This window comes from Falco naumanni, chromosome 1 (genome assembly GCF_017639655.2).
Source record: "Falco naumanni isolate bFalNau1 chromosome 1, bFalNau1.pat, whole genome shotgun sequence".
Lineage (NCBI taxonomy): Eukaryota > Metazoa > Chordata > Aves > Falconiformes > Falconidae > Falco > Falco naumanni.
The window spans coordinates 105335676-105344444 of NC_054054.1; positions in this window are offsets into that span (position 1 = coordinate 105335676).

The window sequence follows — 8769 nt, forward strand, 5'->3', positions numbered from 1 at the left end:
AAATTGGCTGCGTTTCCCTGAATGATGCCCCAGCCATCGATCACCAAGTCACACCAGGAACCTGGCCAGCACAGCCAGCAGCTCCTGGCTCCGTGAGTTGTCTCCTGCCAGCCTGGCCCAGCCATCTGCACCGTGTGGGAAAGCTCAGCCGATATCTGTGTGCAGCCTTTTAATGGGAAAAACCGCGGCTCACGGCCCTGCGTGGGGAAGCCGGCGAGCCACGCTTGGCCCCGGCAGCTCCGCTGGGAACAGCCCCTGCCGAGGGTGAGCTGCCAGCTGGCAACGAGCCACTGGGCGAGTTGGAGCTTCTACCAGCCTTTGGCACAGCTCGGTGAGCTGAAGGGGTAAGAGATCATGCAGGAATTAAGACAAGGGGCAGGAGGGATGCAGGGACACGTGCTGCCGATGCGGTCTTCCCAGTGGCAAAAGGCATGGCTCCCTTTGGCTTCACTGGTAAGGTGTGCCTGGCCGCGGGGGGAGTTTCCAGCTGGGCAGGTGCTGGTGCCAAGCAGAGCCATGGGTGCCCGAGGGATGCACCCACTCTTGCCGGGGCATCCAGGTGGCTCAGGCATGCCAGGATCTTGGCCCAACTGTGGGCACAGTGTGAGTGTCAGATGGGGAGCAGGTCCCACCCAAGCTGGCAGAAATAACACGCTTTTCCTTTCTTCTAACCCGTTTTGCCCCCTTTCTTGCATCTGTCCACAGCTGGAAGGGGCTGGGCAGTGCTGCTGACCAAAGGTGCTGTGCTGAGCCACTGGCTGTGCCTTGTCCCCATCGACGGAGCTTTTCCCCTCTTGGAGGGGGCTTTGTCCTCATTGCTTGGAGCTTGGTCCCCCTTGCATGGTGCTTTGCTCCTGTTGCATTAGTGCTTCGTCACCATGGTACAGGGCTTTGTCCCCCCGGCACAGCGCTTCATTCCTGTTCCGTCAGTGCTTCAGCACCATCGCACAGGGCTTTCCCTCTATTGCATTAGTGCTAGTGCTTCATCACCATCACACGGGGCTCTCCCTCTGTTGCATTAGTGCTTCATCACCATTGCACAGGCTTTGTCCCCATGGCATGGTGGTTTGTTCCCCTGGCACGGTGCTTTGTTCCTGTTGCATCAATGCTTCATCACCACTGCAGTGCTTTCCCTCTATTGCATTAGTGTTTCATCAACATTGCAGGGTGCTTTACCCCGGCTGCATTAGTGCTTTCTCCCCTGCACTGGTGTTTTCCCCTGTTGCACAGATGCTGCCCCTGTCAGCTCAGCTTTGTAAAGTAAAACAAGTGAAAAAACCCCGGTGCGACCCCCAGCAACAAAGCCCGGTTTTTGCACCCTCAGAGGAGCGGTGCTGGGGCCGAAGGCAGCACCACAGCCCTGGCACAACCTCCTCTTACACCTCCTCTTGCCCAAAATAACCACCCCCAGCAGCAGCGGGGGAGGGGACGGACAGGGGGACACGACACCGGCACATGCCCTGCCAGGTACGCAGCCAAAAATAGCCGGGGAGGGAGCAGGGGCAGAGGGGACCCACACATCCCGCAGGGGCTCGGCCACGCTCCCAGCTCCCCAAGGGAGGCAGGGATGGGCTGGCAGCACCGGGGTCCCAGTGGGGGCTGAGCACCCCGCTGCGACCCCCCAGGGAGGACAGGTCCTCCCCAGGCATCCTGCGAAACACACCACGGCTCATCGAGGGAGGCGGCGCGAGGTGTGATTTTATGGGATCTGGAGCTGTCCCAGGGATGACGGGGGCCTTGAGCCAGCCGGGGGATGCAGCCCAGCAGCAAAGCAGCTGCAGCTGTGGGCTCTGGGATACCCTCTCGGCACACCAGCCTTCACCCCAAATCCTTGCCCTGAACATCCAGGATCTGGGGCCTTTCGGGTACCCGTCGCTATGGAAACCCCTTCTCACAGTGCTGAGCCTGCCTGCGCTGCTGCCTTCCCTGAGCTGCAATGCTGCAAGGTGATGCTGGGGGAGGTGGTCCTGCAGGTCCCAGCCACAGCGGGATCAGCAGAACCCCCCCGACCCCCCCCCCCCCCCGTGAGGGTCTCTTGGGGAACGAAAGAGCTCTGTAAGGAGTAATGGGGGTTTTTAACAGCCTCTTGGTGGTTTTAGAGACTTGGGGAAGAGGTTTAGCACAGAGGAGAGCTCTGGGCTGGACCCACATGAATGGTCTTGCTGATGTCCCCAAAAGTGACCCTTCCTCAAGTGCAGGCAGCCAGCACTGCCCCCTCAGCAGCCAAGAAAGGGCTCCTTGCCTTAAAAAAACCTGCTTTGCTCTGCAAACACTGTCCCTTCTGCAGCCTGTTTCCATCGAGCATCCCACTGCCCAGCGAGGTGCTCGGGGTGGGGGTGGCAGCCGGCGTGGGAGCAGGCAAGGCATCGGCCATTCTTCTGCGGGGGAGATGCGGCAGGTCAGGCTGTGCCAGCCCCTGGGGTCCCCACTGATGGAGGGGACCCTGACATCATCCCCACAAGCAGATGCTGCTGGGGCTGCACAGCAATCGGTGCATCTCCTGGGCAGGGTGGGACCCGTCCTTTCCCAGTGTGGTGTCACGCTCCTCTGGGGTGACACAGCCTGCCCTGGGGTGGGGAGAGGGCTGCCCTCACTGCCACCTTCCCACACCCTGGCCCAGAACTGGGATTTTCCAGAGCTTTTTCCCAGTTCCCCTCCACGCACCAGTCCCTGCAAGCTGGCAGGGTTTAGGACTTTCCCGGCTGCCGCTGTGGGCACCGGGGACTCCTTCGGGGGCACCCAGCACACCAGCCCTGCTGCTCGCACCCACCGGTTCTAAACCACCACGGGCTGCTAAAAAGATGGAAGAAGCTTTCAAAGCTAAGGCAGGGCTGGGATTTTGGAGCAACTAAGAATTTTAAGAGCTGTTCTGAGTTCAGGCAAAGATGGTTTTGCCTTTAATATTTAATGCTTGCTCTTTTTTTTGAACACACGTGCAAGCATGCATTCAGAGCTGCTGCAGGGAGAGCTTTGCACTGCAGAAACACCAGGGCCAGCCTGACCCAGCAGCGTGGGACTGCTTCAAAGCCAAGGTTGCCAGAAGGACATTCTCCAGCCTGTAGGCAAAACCCTGGGAAACCTCAATGAAAGAGCCACTTGGACCAGCACAGCGGGAAATGCCGGGGAGAGGACCCCACACAGCAAAGATGAGCCCTGTGCCGGCAGGAGCAGCACGGTTTCCCCTCCATCACCAGGCACAAGGAGCTGTTGCTGGAGTGTTTGCAAGCGAGAAAGGTGAAAGCCCTTTCTGTGTGCCTGAAATCTCCAGGGGTTTGGCTCCTGCTGGCTGGAGGCTGTGGGTGCAGAGCAGAGGGACCTCTGGGAGCATGGAGCAGCAGCATCGAGGAGGGAACCCATGTTATGCCCGGGGAGAGCAAGCAGAGAAGGATCCAACCTGGGACAGACCCTGTGGGAGAGCTGTGCCGGATGGAGGATGAGATCCTGCGGTCCTCTCGGTGAACAGCCTGGCTGTGGGTCAGGACCAGCAAAGTGGGGGTCCCAAGCCCATCCCCAATCAGATGCCACCAAATAGATGCAGCTGCAGGAGGTGACTGAAGGGGGATGCAGTGAGGAGGGCTTTGCTCCTGGAAAAAGCCCTGCCCAGGACAGCACAGCCATGGAGGATGCGTGGGAAGGCTTTTTGAAGCCTTTTCCTCCTGTGGCTGGTTCCTACGCGGTGCTCTGCCCAGGCAAAACAAAGCTCTGACACCACCTTTCAAGCGTGGCTCCAGCAGAGCAGAACAGCACAAAGAAAAGGGATATTTAAGAGACAACCTGAGAGTAGCCAACAGCCTCTGACCTTGCGCCAGCAGAAATAGAAGGCAGCTTGGAAGGCAAGGTGCAAAAGGTACCTGTCCCCCTGGGAGGGACGCGGACCAGGTCACCCTGGCAGGGCAGGCACGGCCATGGGGAGCAGCAAAGGAGCAGAGCCCTCGGGCGAGAGGGGGCAGGAGCAATCACACTGCGGGTTTGGTTTGGGTTTTTTTGCTAGTTTCAGCTCTGCAGCCCCAGGTGTGGATGCACTAAGGTCGTGTCCCCCCCGTCCCCCCCCCAATACAAAGACTGGCGTTGGGGTGCTCGTCCCGACGCAGTGCTCTGCATCTGCTTGCAAATGCTTGCACGCTTGGCGAGCTCTCCACCTGCCGCCCTGCCAGCGGGTGCGGAGGGGAAGTTTTAGCACAGAAAAAGCATTGCTTTTCATTTGCATCAGCAGGAGGAAGAGCAGCCACAGCACCAGCGCTGGGCTCCAGTGGCCTCCCCTGCAGTGGCCCAACTCCCGTGCCAGGGATGTGTCCTCATAGGAGATGTTGTGTTTCTGGATGCAGCTGTCTCTCTTCCAAACGCATTCCCTGGAGACACTGAGTAAGCACAAATACTGTCCTGCTGGTGTGGGGCTGGGGCATTCAGAGGGTCTCGGTAGGGTCCATCCCAGCAGGAGGCAGCGGAAGAGGATTCTCCTTCTTGGAGGCATCAGGATCAGGCAAAATAAAACACTTTAGGATGGGAAGTCTTGAATCGTGTCAGCTGATGCCAAGCTGGACATGCCCTTTATGCTCCTAATACCACTCCCAGGGCTGCCAGGGATGCAGAAGGATCAAGCCTGAACCCCCTCTCCACCTGACAGTGTTATCAGGAGATTGCACTCCTTCCCCACTCGTTAGCCCCAAATATTGCTCCCTTCCCAGCTGGGCTGGACACTGAGCAGTCGCTAAACACAATCCTGAACAGATGTTTGAAGCGCAAAAGAGCTGGGCCATGGTGGGGGACAGGCTGCGCACACACAAGAAGGATGAATTGTTGATGCTGCAAGCTGGCCAGCTGCTCTCCTGCAAGGCTCCTCCACTCAGCCGATGCTCTCTGTCTGCATCCAACCCCATCGGTCATCCTGGGGGGAGATGAGGATGGGGTTTGGTCCTCTTTGTCCATCCTCCTGTTTGTCTATCTTCCTCCGGGGGATTTCAGCTGGTCTGGCTGTGCGCTGGTCTGCGGTTGGGCTTGTCCATCTTTGAGGGTCACCTTGGGAGAACATCGCTCAGCCAGGACCGCACAGGAGCCCTGGGCAGGGGGAAGGAAAAGCGCAGGTTGCAGAGGAAATTCTAGTCATGGTCTTTGTGCCGAAAGGAAAGGGCTTTTCTCCCTGTCTCAGGTAAGTCCCGAGTCAGGGGGTGAGGAGGAGAAGGGAATTTGCACGTCAAGGTCTTCACATCAGCACGATCCCCCGGAGAAAGCGCCTCCAGCCCTGCGACCGACTGTCATGGACTGTTTGCCTTCTCTAACACACCAAAGGACATTTTAAAGCAATTTCTCCCGCACAAATAAATATAAAACCAAACCGCTGTTTCTCCTGGTTTCTTCTCTTTTCTCCTTTCATCCCTGTGACATCTTCCTCCAGTAAATCCTTCCCTTACGTCTCATTAGAGACTGTTCCTGGACAATTTGCAGCTGTGACAACCCAGGAGCTGCCTGGGGCCTGTCTGCCTGGCTGACAAGTCACATACGCACCCGGCTTTTTGCTGTGCCTGCACCACCAAATGGTTTCACGGCTGCGCTGCCCCATGCCACGGCCATGGATGTCTCCTACCTTCCTTTCCAGGGTGTTCCTGGGATGCTGGACCAAACACTTCACCTCCCACCCCTGCTTTCCTCCCCCCGGCCCTCTCCTCCGTCCCCACCACGGTTTTGCAGCTCTGCAAACCCACAGTATTAGGGTTTTGCGAGAAAAAGCCGCAAGAGCATTACGGTCCCCGGATAACCCCCTGCCTGCCCCAGGACGCGGCGAGGATGGAGGCGATGAAATTAAAAATAACTGGCTTCGCCGGGAGGTGCGGGTGGCGGAGAGTGCGCTGCCGGAGCTGGCACGGCCGGGCTGCCGGATGCCTCCAGGCACAGGATTTCAAGGGCACGTCACGCTCCAGCCGGGCGGCTGCCAGCAGCCCTCCCCAGTGCTGGCTGTGCCGCTCTCTTGCCTCCTTCCAGCAATTTTTTAAGGCAGCTAATAGCTCCGAGGGAGTCCCGGCATAATGAGAATTGGCAGAAGCGAGCAGATATTAGGTTTATTCACCACCAGTTTTAAATCATTGAGCATAGCAGAAAGGCCGTGTTCCTACAAAGCAATATGTTCTGCTTTGCTTGCATCGCGGTTCCTATTAAAAGGGCTTAGTGATGAATGGGGACAGTGGTGTCTGCGGGGGGGAGCGGTGCCGGCCAGCTCCAGCGGTGCTCTGGTGAAGGGACAGGGACAGCGGGACCAGAAACTGGGGCCAAGGATTTGAGCCGAAGCTCATCTGCATCTACAGGAGCTCCCACCGGCTGCAGGCTGGGACTCGTGAAGAATTTACATCCATTGAAGGCAGCCTGTGGCTCCAGTTTAAAAATAAAGCCTTAAAAAGATAATTTGGGGAGCTGGACCGGGGATGCTCTTTTGCACAGCGGAACACAGTTCCTCAGGGATTGCTGAGAAAAGTCGCGAGAGAAGTTAAACTTTTCACCTCGGCAATTATTGTATGTCTCTTTGGGCAAGGCACAGACCTAAAATTAGCCCTCAAATCCTTTTGAAGGTTGGGATTTTTCAAGTGACTGACCAGCAGCAGTGCAAACTGTGCACTTCCACACGGATCCCTGGGGTTTTTTTTAATTGCAGCCTTGCAAGGTTACCCGGTGTTTCATCGCAAGCAAGGCCGGGCTTTCCAACCTTGTTTTACACATCCTGAAACAAGCAGCAACCCACAGAGGGAAGGCAGAAGAAGGCCTGTTACGTACCAAAGTCTTTGCCATCACAAAACGTTTTTTCCTGGATCATGGGAGAAAACCCAGCGTTCCAGCCCTTCCCTGGGCCGCTGGCATGTTTTGCTCTCGAGCGATGTTGGGCATCATCTGGGATGCCGGGCTTTCTGCTGCTCGCACGGCACTTGGAACCCAGGAGGGGTGAAGAGCGGGGTCTGAAGCAAGTGGCTGCCATCAGCTGGGGGAGCACAGGGCACCCTGCCAGGCTCCCTGCACCCAGCACCCTGCCTCTGCCCCAGCACCCTGCAGCCCCTTTGCCCACCCAGCTGGACCCTCCGCCTGGCCGGCAATGAGGGCGTGAAAGCTGGGGTTGTCCTTGCCATCGCTGCCTCTTCCCGCAGAGGATGCTCTGGATGGTTCCATGGCACGGGCAGGGCATCGGCCAGGGCTACCGGAGCCACGCCATGCGGCTCCCAGCCCTGCCGGCGATCGATAGCGAATGCAATGAAACCCTTAATGAAATTCCCGCCTAAGAGACTATTGATTGTGTATTTTCTTTAAAAATGTATATGAATGGGAGAGAGGCTTTTTGGAGGGGAGACCGGGGAAGGAGAGGGGTGAGAGGAAACCATCAGCCGCTGCAGGAGATGGGTAGATGTGACCTGCCCAGGGTAACCTGCACGGAGCAGCGGGCTCCAGCCTCTCGGGGAGCGTTAATTCATCCTCAAAACACCCCGGGGAAGGGAAAACGTGAGCAGCCAGAAGCAGGAGGGTGGGCATGCAAAGCAAAACCATAACAAAACCAACAATGATGGAACCAAGGAGTGAAGCCAAGACTCCACAACCTGGCCATGCCTCCCTGTCACTGCTTTTGCAGATCCCCCTGCCCGGTCCCACGCTGATGCCTACGACGCTAACGGAGCGGCTGAGGAAGATGCTGCGCTCCTCTGCCTCGGTGGTTTGGGGGAAGGAAAAGCAAATGGTGCATCAACAACCCCGCAACCCACCTCCCTCCTCCTTCCCGCACCCTCAGGGCACCCCCAAACCAGCCGCTTCCCAAATCCCCCCAGGTTACACCTAGCAGGGTAAGAGGATGGCAAGGAGGCACAATAAATAAATAACAATAGTAATAAAAACCCACCCCCCCCCTCCACCCCTTACATAACCAGCATTGTCTTAATCCTACAGGTGCTTTGCAGAAGTAAAAAGGATTTGTTCCTCCTGCAAATCCTTTTTTTTTTCTTTTTTTTTTTTTTTTTTTTTGGTGAGTCATCCTTATCCACCGGTGGACATGCTGTGGGGAGGGTGGGGTGGGGGGGGGGGGTGGGGGGGCTCTGTGGGGTCCGGGGGGGGCCGTGTGGGGTCCTGGGGGCAGCCTGCCATAAAGTGACCCCTGAATAAATCCCTTCCACCCCTGTGGGGTTCAGTTCCCCTGTGGCTTGTCCTGCCCCCCATTGGCAGAGGAAGGGGCTTGGAGATGGGCCCCATACATACGTCAGCAGGACAAGGCAGGGGGGTGCGGGGGGTGACCCTCAGACCTGCACCCCGAGTCCCCTCCGGCCACGCAGCGCTGCCCTGAGAACCCCCCGGGGTGAGGGGGGGGCGTGTCACCCCAAACGCCATCTCCTTCACAGCGCTGGGGTGAGCTTTGGGGCTCATAGATGGGGCGAGAACAGGCTGCTCTCCCTACGGCTGTGGGGGTGTCCTCCCGGGGCTTACTCGGGGGGGGGATCGAGGGGGGGCTCGGTGTGCCCCCCCGGCGATCCGGGGTACCCCCGGGGGATTTGGGACGCCCTGGCAGACACCCCACCCCAGCACCAGCGCCGGGGTCGCCGGGGATGGGTGACCCCACGACGCGGGCTGCCCGCCCGGGGGGGGGGGGCAGCGGGGAGGGGACGGGGGGCGGGGAAGGCGGGGGGGGGCGGTGGGGAGGGGGCGGGGGGGGGAGCGGCGGTCCCGGGCGGGGCCCTTTAAAGCGGCGGGCGGTGGGAGGGGCGGGAGGCGGCGTCGCCGGGCGGCGCGGGGGGCGGCCGGGCAGTGCTGGCC